Genomic DNA, 17,347 nt, shown 5'->3' on the forward strand with positions numbered 1-17,347 from the left:
AAGTTTAAACCTTAAAGTTTAAACCTTAAAGTTTAAACCTTAAAGTTTAAACCTTAAAGTTTAAACCTTAAAGTTTAAACCTTAAAGTTTAAACCTTAAAGTTTAAACCTTAAAGTTTAAACCTTAAAGTTTAAACCTTAAAGTTTAAACCTTAAAGTTTAAACCTTAAAGTTTAAACCTTAAAGTTTAAACCTTAAAGTTTAAACCTTAAAGTTTAAACCTTAAAGTTTAAACCTTAAAGTTTAAACCTTAAAGTTTAAACCTTAAAGTTTAAACCTTAAAGTTTAAACCTTAAAGTTTAAACCTTAAAGTTTAAACCTTAAAGTTTAAACCTTAAAGTTTAAACCTTAAAGTTTAAACCTTAAAGTTTAAACCTTAAAGTTTAAACCTTAAAGTTTAAACCTTAAAGTTTAAACCTTAAAGTTTAAACCTTAAAGTTTAAACCTTAAAGTTTAAACCTTAAAGTTTAAACCTTAAAGTTTAAACCTTAAAGTTTAAACCTTAAAGTTTAAACCTTAAAGTTTAAACCTTAAAGTTTAAACCTTAAAGTTTAAACCTTAAAGTTTAAACCTTAAAGTTTAAACCTTAAAGTTTAAACCTTAAAGTTTAAACCTTAAAGTTTAAACCTTAAAGTTTAAACCTTAAAGTTTAAACCTTAAAGTTTAAACCTTAAAGTTTAAACCTTAAAGTTTAAACCTTAAAGTTTAAACCTTAAAGTTTAAACCTTAAAGTTTAAACCTTAAAGTTTAAACCTTAAAGTTTAAACCTTAAAGTTTAAACCTTAAAGTTTAAACCTTAAAGTTTAAACCTTAAAGTTTAAACCTTAAAGTTTAAACCTTAAAGTTTAAACCTTAAAGTTTAAACCTTAAAGTTTAAACCTTAAAGTTTAAACCTTAAAGTTTAAACCTTAAAGTTTAAACCTTAAAGTTTAAACCTTAAAGTTTAAACCTTAAAGTTTAAACCTTAAAGTTTAAACCTTAAAGTTTAAACCTTAAAGTTTAAACCTTAAAGTTTAAACCTTAAAGTTAGGTTTTGCACAGCAGTACTATTCCTTAAAAAATAGTAAAGTACATTTATGTTTTCAGCATTGAAGGGTTTAAATGTGCACACTTGTTAAAACTACAAGATATTCACTTTAAGAAAAGTTGTATGAACCTATACTCCAATTTTCTCACCACCATGAGCTCACATTTTAGAACTGTAACTTAAGGGGCCATGTACAAATATATGTGGAACGTAACCTCCTATCACCTGGCATCCACATGAGGTCATTTTACTGCCACGTTAGTTGTAGACTAGAAAACATTACAGGGGACAGCCAAAATGGGTGATTGCAGAACCCAAAGTTCCCATGGAAGCACCTGATCCAAACAGTATTCTGGTATAAAAAAAAAGAAAAAAAAGGTAGTGGCACAGGGTTAGCATGCCACTACTTGCATAATTACCTAACCCTGCAAGAAGACACCTCACAAAGACGTCAAACTGAAATAAGTGACCATCTCACAACCCAGTATTGTCCATATATACAACTCCAAGATGGGTGTAATTGACCTTATCAGTTGCTACCACACAAGTGGCAAAAAATGGAAATTGAGGGTACTAATTAAGGATCTTGCTATAGCCAATAGCTGGCTGTTGTACTGCAAAGACCAATGTGTGACACACAAAGAAGAGCATCATGCTTTCTGCATGGAAGCTGCCAAAATGGTCTTGGGCCTCACATGGGCTTGTGAGGCTATAGAAGATTGGACTGCATTCAAGACTCCCGAGTCACCTTTCCCACGTGCTATCCGTTAACACTGCAAGGTTAACATGCAGCATGCTCTGCATTGATTGATTCTCTGCTGGTCTGGTTTGTGTAGAGTACTGGGAGTCTGCTTGGTGGGGCACCGACTCACCTTTATCAAGCTAGCCAAAATGAACTGCGCACCAGATTGGTATGGCTCCCCGTGTCATAACGCTAACCAGGAGGATGAGCATTAGCAGTCATACCAAGTCATCATCACCCAGCCATTGTCCCAAGGAAGAAGAACCTGGACCAGCTGCTGCTTTCCAGATCTCTAGACACTTGCTGGGGTTCAAACCATCATCCCTGAAACGAAACCAAAGAGCCATTCTAGTGCCATCATACACCGCAAGACCTCTAGAATGCTCCGTTGTAACTCCATGACCACATTAATAGGTAAGGGTACTTACCCAAAGCAGCCAGCAGGTGGTTTTTCTTTTCAAGCTCGCAGCAGGCAACAGTTCAACAATAAACACCCTATTCTGACTCATGGTGCTGATTTTCTACACGTTTCCAAATTCATTCTAAGTCATCTAGTTTGATAGAGGAGTTCATTTTGATGAAAACAGTATATGGTTTGTTAGGGGTTGCAGCAAAAACAGCTGAACTAGAAGCTAAAATATGAAGCCCCACCATGCAATGCATTCTGGGTTTTTTAAAGTCCATTTCTGATGTTCAGAACCGTGATAATACACATTTCTGGCACCTAGCAGGAGCTCAACAATGAAATCAGAAGCTGAGCTGTGATTTCTGTCTTCAAAACAGAGTTTGAAGACAAATAAAACAAAATAAAACTTGGTTAAAATATCAGACTTTTAAAACCAAATTCAAGCCCCTTCAGAGAAGCCTTAAGATAAAACTCCATCATCCAACAGTTATCACTGAGATGACTTTTTAAAGCTGAGCTGAGTTCATTCCAATAACATGAGTTTATTGGAATGAACTCATGTTTATTCCAATAAACATGAATGAACATGAGTTCATCTGTTCCTTTTTACTCCTTAAAAAGTAAAAGGAGAGAAAATCTGTTTAAACATATTTACTTTTAAGGCCAATTCCTGGTGAGCCGAGCAGCATTGAGGCAAAACTCCTTCATTCAACAGAAACTCAGACGAGGTTTTAAAGCTCAGCTGATTTATTTAAAAGATTGAGCTAAAAAAGCAAATCAAAATGTAGTGAAACCTGGTTGAGGTAAGAGGCCACTGAAGTTAGGGTTAAGTCCCAGCGCGATAAGACGTTCCTAGCCAGACTTTGACTAGGTCGAAAAATGAACGGGAGTCTATGGCAGCTACATGAAAGGAATGGGCTAGGACCACCAAACATGGCGGGGACCTGCAGAGGGTTGGAGGGAGAATACGAATCAAGTTTGGTCAAATGAGCACTTCTTTTTGTACTTCACCAATTTTCCATTCTGTGCTCCACCCAGGTCCGTTTAACAGTTTCAGGACCTGACCAGCACCCCTCAGCATCATTTGCTTGAGAAATAATGAGATTTGGAACCTATTGGAACTTCTTCATCGTGCTTGAACAACCAGAGACTGTCAGGATCTGCGGCTTCAGCAGTTCCTCTGGTTTCCTTCTAGGTGGCGTTCGAGAGCTCGCCCGCGTATTCACACACCCTCTCCACAGGTGTGTTTCGGCACACCTGTGGATCATCAGCGGGAGCATATTAGGAGCGGGTTCCCGGCACTTCGTCGCCAGAGTGTTGTCGCCTTTGTGGTACATCTGGTCCTGAGATCTCTAGAAAGATATCCAGTCTGTTTCGCACGCTTACCTGTCCTGTACCTTTCTGTGATTCCTAGGCTCCCTGTTGTCTGGACACTCCATGCGAAGTACGGGATTTGCAGTTCCATCCGCTGAGCTCCCTGACGAGTTACGCCCACCTACCAGCTGTTCGATCACACCGGTCCGCTCCTGATCAGACGCTCCTGCATTACACACCAATTGTCTTTTGTAAATAAATCTTTAATCTGATCTCCTGAGAGAGTCTTTGCATGTGGGTTCGGAGAGTTCAAAACAACATGACAGAGACCAGATGAAGAACCAGACAGGTCCAACTGATGACTTTAGGAGCAACTGTCGTGGCCATTTATGCTAAGGTTTTGTAGTTTATCATTTCTACCAATTTTGTTTTGTTCTTTGGGTAGTTGGAATATATTTAAGTTAATTTAGAATCAAAATTTGTCATTAATTTTTATATTTGGAATTGTTTAATTTACGTTGTTAATTGTTAGACCCTCCCACCAATTTAAGTAATTAATTAAGAACACACCGGGTGCTGGGTGGATTGTTTGGTGGATGTCTGGTGTGGACGGGAGGTTTGGTAGAATGATTTTTTTTTTTTGAACACTTGTTTACACCTTCAAACATTAAATTGAGATTATTTTTCATTTCAACTAAGTTACAAGACCTTTATTTCTACTTTTGCAATAAATGAATCGAGTCAAAGTGCGTACAAATCCCAAACCGCCTGTTACCACCCACAGCCTTTATTGGAGTTTTTATTTTTTGCTTTTTTGGAACGAAAGGCTGCGACAAGCAACTTTATTTCAGATGTATGGTGCATCAGAACCAACTCCTCCTGGTACCAGGTAACAACTGAGCCGGGCCGGGTGGGATCACAGCTTTCATGGTTGCACAGAAAGAAGGAAAGAAAAGGAATATTTAATAGCTGAAGCAAAAAGAGCAACAGCTCTTTAAACCTTAAAGTTTAAACTAAGGGTACCTAGGTTGAGGGAGAGACTCTCCTCTCAGGCAAAAAGTGTGAGAAGAAGACGCAGAATGTACAAGACAAGTTTATTTATTATATGTGTACACAATCAGCTGCATAAAAAATACACAAAGATTTTTTAAAAACTTTATTTGGTCGTTAAACACCCAGCAACCCACATTACATTAGAAGAATTATGAAAATCAAACATGAACCAATCAGCACATTATCCCAGTGATTCTCTGAGGTTTGAATAAATCAGTAAAATCACAGTAAAGAGCCCGAAGTTCTCTAGAAAACTCAAAACATGAAATATGGAGTTAAAAAAGTAAAAACCAAAACAAACTGAGAGAAATTAAAGCTGAGAATCAATGATGACGTAAAACTTCAAGATTTAGCTTTTACAATGAACATAAAATATATAAAATCTTTATTTTCCAGGTTCCACATGTTTCTGAAAACTGCTCTAAGATCAGAGTTTCTGTAGGACATCCAGTTCTAAACTGGTTAAACTGGTTTCTCTGATGGAAGCTGAAGTTTCGCTGCAGTTTCCAGTGAAGCATCTTTTTATCTGTGGAGCTTTGAGGAACATTTTCATGTCAGCAGAAGGACGAAGCAGCAGAGAAAAGAGGTTTGAAGTGTCTTTCATGGCTTCAAAGCTGAACTGAAAATGATTCCCATGTTTCCATTCTCAGACCATTTCTGGTTCCAGGATGAAAATGAATCAGAGAGAAAAAAGATCAACTTTCCAGTTGAATCCAGTTCAGATCAAAACTCCACGAAGCCTCTAAATGGAGCCCAGTTTGAATTGGATCTTTATTGATCCAAAGAGACAAACAATAAATGACAGACACGAGAAAATAAACGGGAGGAAAACCTTGGAGGTCAGAGGTCATCATCATGATCCAGTCAGAGTCTCTTTAGACTCAAACTGCTGCAGCTTCAACCTCTGAGGATCAGCAGGACACTGAGACCATTCTCTACTTCACAGAGATCAGAACCTGCAGAGAGAAGAAGGAAGGAGAGAGCAGATCAGTGAGTGTTTCCAGCCTCTCTCCAGCAGCAGTCAGTGACGCAGCACATCCAGTAGATGGTTTCCAGGCTGCAGTCAGACTGATCTCAGAGCTGTGACCAGGATGAACCCGATCAGTTGTTTCCTGTTGAGCTGAGAGAGCAAACAGATCTGAGATCAGATCTGCTGCTGCCACAGTTTGATGGATGAGGACCACTGTCTCTAGACATGTTGGACGGCTGGAGTCCAGCTGGACTTCCTGGAGACATGGACACAGCAACAACACTCATCTTCACACCAACACAAACGCAGGAACACAGCAAGCTGCTGCTCCTCTGATTGGCTGATTGCTGTCTCTGTGTCCAATCAGGAAGCCTGAACCATTCTCCTCCCACTGAGAAGCTGCAGCTTTAAGAGAGTTTGTAGAAATCTGCTGTCAGAGTTTGTTGGTTCTGATCAGGAGGAAACCAGAACCACAGCTCCATGAAGCCAGCAGCTTGGTTCTGAAGGAGAACCGGGCCACACACACACGCACACACACACATACACCTGTGTGTGGGCGTGTGTGTGTGTACATATATACACATACATACTTTTAAGTACAATTCAACAACCTGGATGTCCATGTGACAATATTTTATTAACATTTATTTAAAAAAAAACAAAACAACTACTGTATTGTTTTTACCTCTAAAATATATTTCTCAAATATCAATTGTTACAGCTAATCGTGGATCCGTTTAAGTAAATTTAAAGCAAGTACACTCTGCGGTCGGAGTCCCGTTCGGAAGTGCGGTCGGAAATGCCCCGAACGGGACTCCGACCGCAGAGTGTACTTGCTTTAAATTTACTTAAATGGATCCACGATTAGCTGTAACAATTGATATTTGAGAAATATATATTTTAGAGGTAAAAACAATACAGTAGGGTTTTTTTTATTTGAAATAAAGGTCGGAGCCGTGGTCTGAGATGCGGGGAGCCGCGTTCGGAAATTCGGATCAACTGACAAAACAGTTGGATTTTTATTTTGCAGATTTTGGTTCAGCTGCTAAATAAAAGCTGGAGAGTTTATATTTTGGAAACCAGTGTAGAGTCTGAAAACATGTTATATATTTAAAACTCAATAATACATCCAGGCTGAAGCCTTTGTGCTATGAGTGACCTACACATTCAACAGACTCAGGCTGCCATATACAGATAAACACCACAGCTGGGAGGCCCAACATATACAAACAGTGGTGCCAAAGCACGTTGACACGTGGCAAGAGGAAGATGAAATCGAACCTACGCCCTTCCTATTACAAGACAACAACGCTACTCTCAGAATCTTGACTTTTGGATCCCACAGAGGAATGTTATTGACAACCTCAAAATATACTTCAGTTTTTCTGATTCAGCTCAATTCTTCCTCTAAAACCAGGTTCTGAGTCTCTGATGTCAGCAATTATAAATCACTGCAATTAGTAAACATGATTTGATTTTAAAATAATTGGACATAATTTATTCTCCTTGTTAATTTATCATTTCTCTTTCATACATTTTATTCATTGTTAGCTTTCAGTGCCTGCGATGGACTGGTGACCTGTCCAGGGTGAACCCCGCCTCTCGTCTGATGACAGCTGGAGCTGGGCCCCACCGGCCCCCCTCACCACCCTGCAGGGATCAATGTGTTCAGATCATGGATGGAAAGATTTTATGGTAGATTGTCTCCCTTAAGACCTCACTGAAAACAGCTTCATAGTTGATGCCTCAACATCAACTGATTCTATGATATTGCTGACTATTTTTTCTACTTCTAACATAAACAGGTAAAGAAGTAACCTAGAAATGTTTCCCCACCCCAGGCATCCGGTCCCAATCATCATCGGTTCCGATGATGTCACATGCATAGCGAGTCCGCTACGTCTTAAAATTGTAAGTCAGACTTTTTCTTTGCCATTTGTCTGTACTCTTTAAAATACAAGTGTTCTTTTTTTGTAGGTTTCTGTAAAGTGCAGTGAATGGGAATGTTCTGCCGTTGATCCTCACTGTTCTTAGGAAGGAGAAATGTCAGTATGTTTGCAATAATACTGGAATACTGTGATATTAAATTAAAACAATACTCTGTCCTTGGTTAAATATTTTTCACATTTCCTCTAAAGTGTACCTTGTCAAGAAAACTGGCATAAGGGTATGAGATCTTTCCAGGCACACGCAGAAAAAGATGTATAATGGCTTGGAAGAAATAAAGTAATCCTGTAGTTTGATTAAAAGTTAATTAAGTTGAATAAGTCGGAATAATATGAGTATAAGTAATCACTCAATAACTTTCTGCAAAGAATCTCTGATTAATGATCTGTAATGATTTAACTATGTAATGATTATGTTAATGATTAACAATAAGACAAAAGATGTGATTTATTGTCAATGAATATGAAGTTGTAATCATTTGAAATCAATTCAAATAGGATGAATGTGTTTAATGAGTTATAATAAATAATAGTGAGTTATAGGAAAAGAGAGGAATGCAGTACAGCCCTGAAACAGGAAATGTCGCAAGCAGTTCTGAACAGATGGCCAAAGCGGCAGGATGGGTGGTGCGGTGAGTTTGGCTGAGGCAACGGAAAAAGAGGAAGTACGGGAACTTCCACTATGGTCAGCAAAAACAGGTTGGGAAATGTAGGGACTTTTTCATGAGAGACAGCAGATGTGAAGCAAGTCACGTAGACCAAACCTCCCCATACACACATATGGTGAGGAGAGGCATAAAAAGGGGCTGAAAAGAGGAACCAGCTGTTCCCAGTCCGGCGGCGCAGAAGGAGAGACAACTCACGAGAGGAGCAGATTGAGCTACGGCCCACTTCAGAACCGGGGAAGCTCGGAATTCACACCGTAAGAAAGGACTGGGTCCCATCGCCCCATCTCTGGTTCTTTATTTGACCGTTGGTCTCGTCTCAACCCAGCACTTTCAAACTCTGCAACAAGACTTGGAGGAAGGACAAAGACCCCTAAGGGATGAAGAACTGGGTCTTGCAAAAGGATTCGGACCCGTTCTGCTGTTTGTTTCCTTTCTAAGGAGGATTTTTCCACACAAGGCAAAGACCTCAACCAAGGACGCTAGAAATTCCTGTTGCCAAAAGATCCACCATCTTCTGGGTATGAGTTGAATCTGCTCATCGAAATTCCATTTCAGAACGTGCGACTTAAAAGTTAGGGAAAGGAGACAGGGTAGTATGATTGTACATGTAAATTTATTACACTGTTTTGAATTATATACGATTGATTATTGATTTGTATGTCGACCCCTGCTTAAGCTTGCTTAATAAATTTATACTATAAAATTCTAATGAGGTTGGTGGACATTGGAATTAATAGAGTCATTTAATCTTTGTCCAGTTCTTTTAATTAAGGTAAAACTAATGTACATGATTCCAGTAAATAGGAGGCTTCATAATTTCCTTTGGTGAGATTAAATAATGACCCTGGGACTTACTCTAAGTCACTAAAAACATAATCTAGCCGGTTCCAAGTGCAAGTTATGATTTAGAAAGTGGGCTACCGTTAACAGAAGTGGTTATTGGAATTATGCAGCTGCGAGGGCTACTCAGCTGATTGTTTCTTAACTGTAAAGGGTCATAACTTCTGGATTGGAGGTAGTTAGAGCTAGACGAATCACTTTCGCCACCAGTTTAAATAGATTATCTCTTATAGAGTACTCTTAGGGTAATACCCAGGACTCAGAGATTTTCCGGACCTGTTAGACGGAGAACTGGTCAGTAGGCAGCCCTGGGGAGTAGTGAGGAGTGGGCGGGGCTGACTATTGCAGGATAACCTTCAACCTATTGTTTCATTGTACTAATTTTCATAAGCATGTTGTCTGCAAATTTTGAATGCATTGACAATTTGTACAATTCTGTACAAGTACATATTGGCAATGTACTCTTGAAAAATGTAAAGAGTACATTTACATCCAACTCTATGACCATTCGTGACGCCAACATTCACCATCCGACCCGATGGAACTGGAGAGGTTCTGAAGGAGGAGTGGCAGAGGATCCCCAAATCCAGCTGTGAAAAACCAGTTGCATCATTTCCAAGAAGACTCATGGCTGTACAAGCTAAAAAGGGGTTTCTACTGAGCAAAAGGTCTGAATACTTATGACCATGTGATGTTTCAGTTTTTCTTTTTTTTTTTTTATAAATTTACAAAGCTTTCTACAATTCTGTATGTTTTCTGTCAAGAGGGGATGCTGAGTATACATTAATGAGAAATAATATGAACTTTTCTGAGATTAGCAAATGGCTGCAATGAAACAGAGTGAGAAATTTAAAGGGGTATGAATACGTTTCATTCATTAATTCACCAGGGACTTTGATTTTGCTCATTAAAACAAAATCAGAGTAAAGGAAAAACATGGATATTTGAAATGTCCGTGATTGTATTCAGTGACTCAAATATAAAATACATAAAACAGCTTTCCTAGCAAGTTGGCAAACAGCTGTGGAAATTATTGCTGTGATTCAACCAACAATTTTCTGATTTTCTAATGAGCAAACATTTAAAACCAGAAAGACTCGGAAATGGAGCGATGGTCAGAAAGAGGTCAAGTTTTCCATATTAAAGAAAGTCCATAAAGTAACGCATTTGATCCACAATGTCTGATTCAATCTGGATTTTCTACTGATAAAAGCCCAGAGAAATCCTCTCTGATCAATAAATTATTGACTTCATATTGAAATATTTTCCATCCACCAATCAGGAACCCAGATATCTCAGCCGGGCCACAAACACTCAGAACCTACTGGTACCAGTTTGACTCCACTATGAAACTGGGAGCAAACTCAGCTTGTTGTCTGGGTTACAGATGAAAACTCAGAGAAAATCAGAGTTCCTGATTGAAACCAGGTGCTGCAGCTCTGCATCATAACCAGAACCAGAACCAGAACCAGGCCCAGTTCTGGTTCTGTCCAGCAGCTCAAAGAGAGAAAACCCAGTCAGGACTGGAAACCAGAAGAATGTGGAGTTAAAACTCACCTGATCAGATCTTTGCTTCTCCTTCTGTTCACACAAACCGAGTCGGAACGAACTGGACCCGATTCTCCAGAACTTGAACCGGACCCACCTGTGGCTCCGCCCCCTCTCACAGCAGAGGTGTGTTGCTAATGAGAAGAATCCTGTCTGATCATCACTACCAGGAAATAAATGGAAAATAACAACCAGTTCACATTTCAGTTTATAGCTTATTTATGTTTAAACATTTCAAGATTTTTTTTCCATTACTATTTCATTAAATTAATAAAGATTTTCAAGTTGATCAGATTCAGTTTTATCTATAAAGACTTTTATAAAATAGCCAAAGCTGCACCAAGTTTCTGCTCAGCAACACAATAAACCACTAATAACAGTTTCTGCTTGTTCTAATCCTCAGCGCTCACGTAGCAGAGCTCACTTCCTCTGACTCCCCAGAGGATCCATCACTCTGCGTCTCTGAGGTCTGAGTCCGGGTCCAGAAAATTATCTTTACACCCGTCTGGCCCCCCGGCACTGCAGAACAGGACATTACCTGTCCAGATCGCTACAAAAACCTTTTACAAAAAAACAGAAATATAAAATACAGCGGACCTAATTCAAACCTCAGACTGAAGAACTTTTGGCCTCCAACTCGCTTAAACTTAAACATTTAAACTCTTTTAAACACCAGATCTCTCTGTGCTAAAGCTCTATTAATTAATGATTTCATCACTGAGCATAATATCAATGTTATGTTTCTGACAGAAACATGGTTGAATGACAATAACGAACCGATCGTACCTCCTAACTACAATTTCTTAAGTGAGAATAGAAAACATAAAAAGGAGGAGGTGTGGCCTCAATATTTAAGAATATACCATACCATACCAACTTTATTTATGAAGCACTTTATACACCGACAGGACCAAAGTGCTATACACAATCATAAAATACAATGCGATTATAAAATAGAAAAGATTGAAACATAAAATACATATAAAACAAAGTGAAACCTCTCAGATTGTGCCAAAAGCCAAAGAAAAAAGATCCTAAAACCAGGAAGACAGAGCACATAACACCAGTTTTATAGTCCCTCCACTGGCTCCCTGTAGCTCAAAGAATAGACTTTAAAATACCGTTGTTAGTTTACAAATCACTGAACGGCTCAATACATTAAAGATCCGCTGTTGTCGTATCAACCTTCCAGACCTCTCAGGTCTTCCGGTTCTGGTCTGCTCTGCATCCCCAGAACCAGAACCAAACGAGGAGAAGCAGCTTTCAGCATCTATTCACCACAATTTGGAACAAACTTCCAGAAAACTGTAAAACAGCTGAAACACTGACTTCCTTTAAATCTCCACTAAAAACCCACTTGTTTAGGATTGTAACGAGTAACTCAATTAAGACCTGAACATAACGTTATTCATCCAGATCCCCTCAATCATTTACAAATTACAACTTGCACATTTACATTCTACTCTCTGTATCCAACACAATCAACAGCTTTTAAATACAGAAAATGATGACAAAAAAAATACATTTTCTGTCACTGCTATCCGTTCTAGTCTCAATAGAAATGAACAGCTGCACATTATTTCGCTGGCAAACATGTCAAAAACTATTCTTCACGCACCAACATCCCATAATATATCCCTCAGGCGGGTTTGGACGCAGCGGTCAGCTTCTTCCGGCGCAACATCCACTCCGAGGGCCTTCAGGACGTCCACCACCGCTGTGGCCCCGCAGGCCGACGCTCCGATCTGCTGGGTCTGCCTCTCCAGAGCCTCCTGGATGGACCACAGCATGGCGGCAGCCGCCTCTTCCTCCTCCTGGTCCTCCGGCTCTGCCTCCATCCGAGCGCTCCACCTGCGGAGAAACGACCGACTTGCTCTAATTTTAAATAAAATTAAGCGGCACTGTTAGTTATAAAGCGAAAACAGCGACACCTACTGTCGTTTCTGTAAAATATTTCAATCCGTTCGGCTTTTGCTCCGTTTCACTTGATATTTTTCTCCACTTTTCGCCAGAATGACAACCACCAGCTGACTACAACAACAATGCTCAGTGAGCATGCGCACTGTACAAGGTAACGTGCTCGACTTCTATTCCAAGAGAGAAGAAGAGAAACAGCGCGGCCGCTAGCGCACCCTAGTGGTGTGAGGTCACAACTGCATCCTTACAGAAACATTTTCTACATCCAGGAATACTGATTTTATATTTCATTCATTAATTTAATCCGAGTTAATTTGATCTAAGGGCAGCGTTATAGTTTTGTTCAATAACCCACACAGTAAAAGTGTAAACTTTGTCAATTTTTTTGGTAAATAATGAGATTTTTATGCACACTTACGCTAAAACATTACATAAAAGTCAATTAAAAGTGTAAACCCTGTATAAAAAGTGTCATTCATGAAACATTTATAAAGAATCCTATGTCCTTTTTACGTGCACCCCTTCAAATAAAGTCTTACCAAATTTACTTCCTTGCAACCACATTGTTTTAAATAATATCACACCCTGCTTAGTTGTTTATGCTGTGGATTAATTTCACATTGTAAATAAAAACATCAGCAAAACACTCACCTGATCCAGACGCTGCTCCTCTTCTCTTCTTTTTTGGCGGTTGGCAAGCAACTTATTGATGTGCATTACCGCCATGAACTGGAATGGAGTGTGGATCGGGATGCTACATATATATTACTCCCAAGCCCCCCCAAAAAAGAAAAAGAAAAGAAACCTTATATCCTATCAATTTCGCTTTCTTAAGATAATTGATTAAATAACAAAAATATACAGACTCTGCTCTGCTGCTGCACGGAGTCTGAACCGGTTCTGATCCAAACCTGACTAGAGCTGACACCTGAGGCTCCGCCCCCTGACCCAGCTGACAATAAACACCTTTATTTTCATGTTTTCCTTTGTATGAGTTGAGCTGTAAAACTTTAGGTCACATTTGAACTTTTTCAGGTTTTTCTCAGTTTTCTGCTCATTTCCAACCAACATTTTATTGCAGGAAATCATTTCAGGAAGGAACCAGAAGATTCAGGAGTCTGGGAGATGTGACTGTAACCGACCTGGACACTGAGGCCCCAGCGCGCCCCTGCAGGATCTGCTGCACCATTAACCAGACAGAAATGGCAGTTTTATACAAGTTATTATTCTAATTCAATAGCTGATTTAATTAAACAAGTTTTGATTGAAAAGATTCTCATCTGTTTTATTAAAAAAAAACATCTTCAGTCTGAATACTGCAAAAAATAAACTGCTGGCTAAATTAGTAGCTTAAAGCTGAAATCAACTTGAGATGTTTCTGCTTTTACTAATTTAAGCTGTGAAACTAAATGTGAAAACTTATAATACAGCAAAAATGGCATGGAGGATTAACATGAAGGTTTAGTTATTATATGTGTACACAGTCAGCTGCATAAAAAATACACAAAGATTCTTTAAAAACTTTATTTGGTCGTTAAACATCCAGCAACCCACATTGCATTAGAAGAATTATGAAAATCAAACATGAACCAATCAGCACATTATCCCAAAACAAAAGAACTGCTCTTCGGGGCCCCTGGTGGACGCGGTAGGTACCGCACGCTTCGCAAGTTTAAACCTTAAAGTTTGAACTCGGCATGGGAAGGGACGAGATTCTCACGGTACAACCTTGAATATCACATTTTTACAAAAAACGAATCTTTAAGAATATCTCGGCAGGTAAGCGTTTCTCGGCAAAACACATGCCCAAGGCATAAAAAACTAAGCCTAAAGGCCAATAACAGGCACCTTGGTGGAGCTGATTTTTATTCATTTTTTGTAACAATTCCTGTCATATCAAAAACACACAATTTCACTATGAAGTGATTTGTGCTCACAATATATACAGTATTTGATAATGTATGTAGAAATTATTTTATCGATAAGAAAAAAAAAAAAAATGCTCTTCGGCGCCCCTGGTGGCCACGGTAGGTACTGCATGTGAAAGTTTAAACCTTAAAGTTTAAACCTTAAAGTTTAAACCTTAAAGTTTAAACCTTAAAGTTTAAACCTTAAAGTTTAAACCTTAAAGTTTAAACCTTAAAGTTTAAACCTTAAAGTTTAAACCTTAAAGTTTAAACCTTAAAGTTTAAACCTTAAAGTTTAAACCTTAAAGTTTAAACCTTAAAGTTTAAACCTTAAAGTTTAAACCTTAAAGTTTAAACCTTAAAGTTTAAACCTTAAAGTTTAAACCTTAAAGTTTAAACCTTAAAGTTTAAACCTTAAAGTTTAAACCTTAAAGTTTAAACCTTAAAGTTTAAACCTTAAAGTTTAAACCTTAAAGTTTAAACCTTAAAGTTTAAACCTTAAAGTTTAAACCTTAAAGTTTAAACCTTAAAGTTTAAACCTTAAAGTTTAAACCTTAAAGTTTAAACCTTAAAGTTTAAACCTTAAAGTTTAAACCTTAAAGTTTAAACCTTAAAGTTTAAACCTTAAAGTTTAAACCTTAAAGTTTAAACCTTAAAGTTTAAACCTTAAAGTTTAAACCTTAAAGTTTAAACCTTAAAGTTTAAACCTTAAAGTTTAAACCTTAAAGTTTAAACCTTAAAGTTTAAACCTTAAAGTTTAAACCTTAAAGTTTAAACCTTAAAGTTTAAACCTTAAAGTTTAAACCTTAAAGTTTAAACCTTAAAGTTTAAACCTTAAAGTTTAAACCTTAAAGTTTAAACCTTAAAGTTTAAACCTTAAAGTTTAAACCTTAAAGTTTAAACCTTAAAGTTTAAACCTTAAAGTTTAAACCTTAAAGTTTAAACCTTAAAGTTTAAACCTTAAAGTTTAAACCTTAAAGTTTAAACCTTAAAGTTTAAACCTTAAAGTTTAAACCTTAAAGTTTAAACCTTAAAGTTTAAACCTTAAAGTTTAAACCTTAAAGTTTAAACCTTAAAGTTTAAACCTTAAAGTTTAAACCTTAAAGTTTAAACCTTAAAGTTTAAACCTTAAAGTTTAAACCTTAAAGTTTAAACCTTAAAGTTTAAACCTTAAAGTTTAAACCTTAAAGTTTAAACCTTAAAGTTTAAACCTTAAAGTTTAAACCTTAAAGTTTAAACCTTAAAGTTTAAACCTTAAAGTTTAAACCTTAAAGTTTAAACCTTAAAGTTTAAACCTTAAAGTTTAAACCTTAAAGTTTAAACCTTAAAGTTTAAACCTTAAAGTTTAAACCTTAAAGTTTAAACCTTAAAGTTTAAACCTTAAAGTTTAAACCTTAAAGTTTAAACCTTAAAGTTTAAACCTTAAAGTTTAAACCTTAAAGTTTAAACCTTAAAGTTTAAACCTTAAAGTTTAAACCTTAAAGTTTAAACCTTAAAGTTTAAACCTTAAAGTTTAAACCTTAAAGTTTAAACCTTAAAGTTTAAACCTTAAAGTTTAAACCTTAAAGTTTAAACCTTAAAGTTTAAACCTTAAAGTTTAAACCTTAAAGTTTAAACCTAAAGTTTAAACCTTAAAGTTTAAACCTTAAAGTTTAACCTTAAAGTTTAAACCTTAAAGTTTAAACCTTAAAGTTTAAACCTTAAAGTTTAAACCTTAAAGTTTAAACCTTAAAGTTTAAACCTTAAAGTTTAAACCTTAAAGTTTAAACCTTAGTTTAACCTTAAAGTTTAAACCTTAAAGTTTAAACCTTAAAGTTTAAACCTTAAAGTTTAAACCTTAAGTAAATAGGTTAACCTTAAGTTTAAACCTTAAGTTTAAAACCTTAAAGTTTAAACCTTAAAGTTTAAACCTTAAAGTTTAAACCTTAAAGTTTAAACCTTAAAGTTTAAACCTTAAAGTTTAAACCTTAAAGTTTAAACCTAAAGTTTAAACCTTAAAGTTTAAACCTTAAAGTTTTAAACCTTAAAGTTTAAACCTTAAAGTTTAAACCTTAAAGTTTAAACCTTAAAGTTTAAACCTTAAAGTTTAAACCTTAAAGTTTAAACCTTAAAGTTTAAACCTTAAAGTTTAAACCTTAAGTTTAACCTTAAAGTTTAAACCTTAAAGTTTAAACCTTAAAGTTTAAACCTTAAAGTTTAAACCTTAAAGTTTAAACCTTAAAGTTTAAACCTTAAAGTTTAAACCTTAAAGTTTAAACCTTAAAGTTTAAACCTTAAAGTTTAAACCTTAAAGTTTTAAACCTTAAAGTTTAAACCTTAAAGTTTAAACCTTAAGTTTAAACCTTAAAGTTTAAACCTTAAAGTTTAAACCTTAAAGTTTAAACCTTAAAGTTTAAACCTTAAAGTTTAAACCTAAGTTTAAACCTTAAAGTTAAACCTTAAAGTTTAAACCTTAAAGTTTAAACCTTAAAGTTTAAACCTTAAAGTTTAAACCTTAAGTTAACCTTAAGTAAACCTTAAAGTTTAAACCTTTAAAGTTTAAACCTTAAGTTAACCTTAAAGTTTAAACCTTAAAGTTTAAACCTTAAAGTTTAAACCTTAAAGTTTAAAAAGTTTAAACCTTAAAGTTTAAACCTTAAAGTTTAAACCTTAAAGTTTAAACCTTAAAGTTTAAACCTTTTAAAGTTTAACCTTAAAGTTTAACCTTAAAGTTTAAACCTTAAAGTTTTAAACCTTAAAGTTTAAACCTTAAAGTTTAAACCTTAAAGTTTAAACCTTAAAGTTTAAACCTTAAAGTTTAAACCTTAAAGTTTAACCTTAAAGTTTAAACCTTAAAGTTAAACCTAAAGTTTAAACCTTAAAGTTTAACCCTTAAAAGTTTAAACCTTAAAGTTTAAACCTTAAATTTAAACCTTAAAGTTTAAACCTGAAGTTTAAACCTTTAAAGTTTAAACCTTAAAGTTTAAACCTTAAAGTTTAAACCTTAAAGTTTAAACCTTAAAGTTAAACC

General features: G+C 36.1%; 1 long non-coding RNA gene across 1 annotated transcript; it reads left to right on the top strand.

The window, feature by feature from the left end:
* Positions 1-3,183: 3,183 nt before the first annotated feature.
* Positions 3,184-3,760, top strand: LOC116711157 (uncharacterized). The gene is made up of 2 exons (XR_004337174.1): positions 3,184-3,505; positions 3,589-3,760. It is a non-coding gene; the product is annotated as an uncharacterized LOC116711157 (long non-coding RNA).
* Positions 3,761-17,347: the final 13,587 nt, after the last annotated feature.

This window comes from Xiphophorus hellerii, chromosome 2 (assembly GCF_003331165.1).
Source record: "Xiphophorus hellerii strain 12219 chromosome 2, Xiphophorus_hellerii-4.1, whole genome shotgun sequence".
Taxonomy (NCBI): domain Eukaryota; kingdom Metazoa; phylum Chordata; class Actinopteri; order Cyprinodontiformes; family Poeciliidae; genus Xiphophorus; species Xiphophorus hellerii.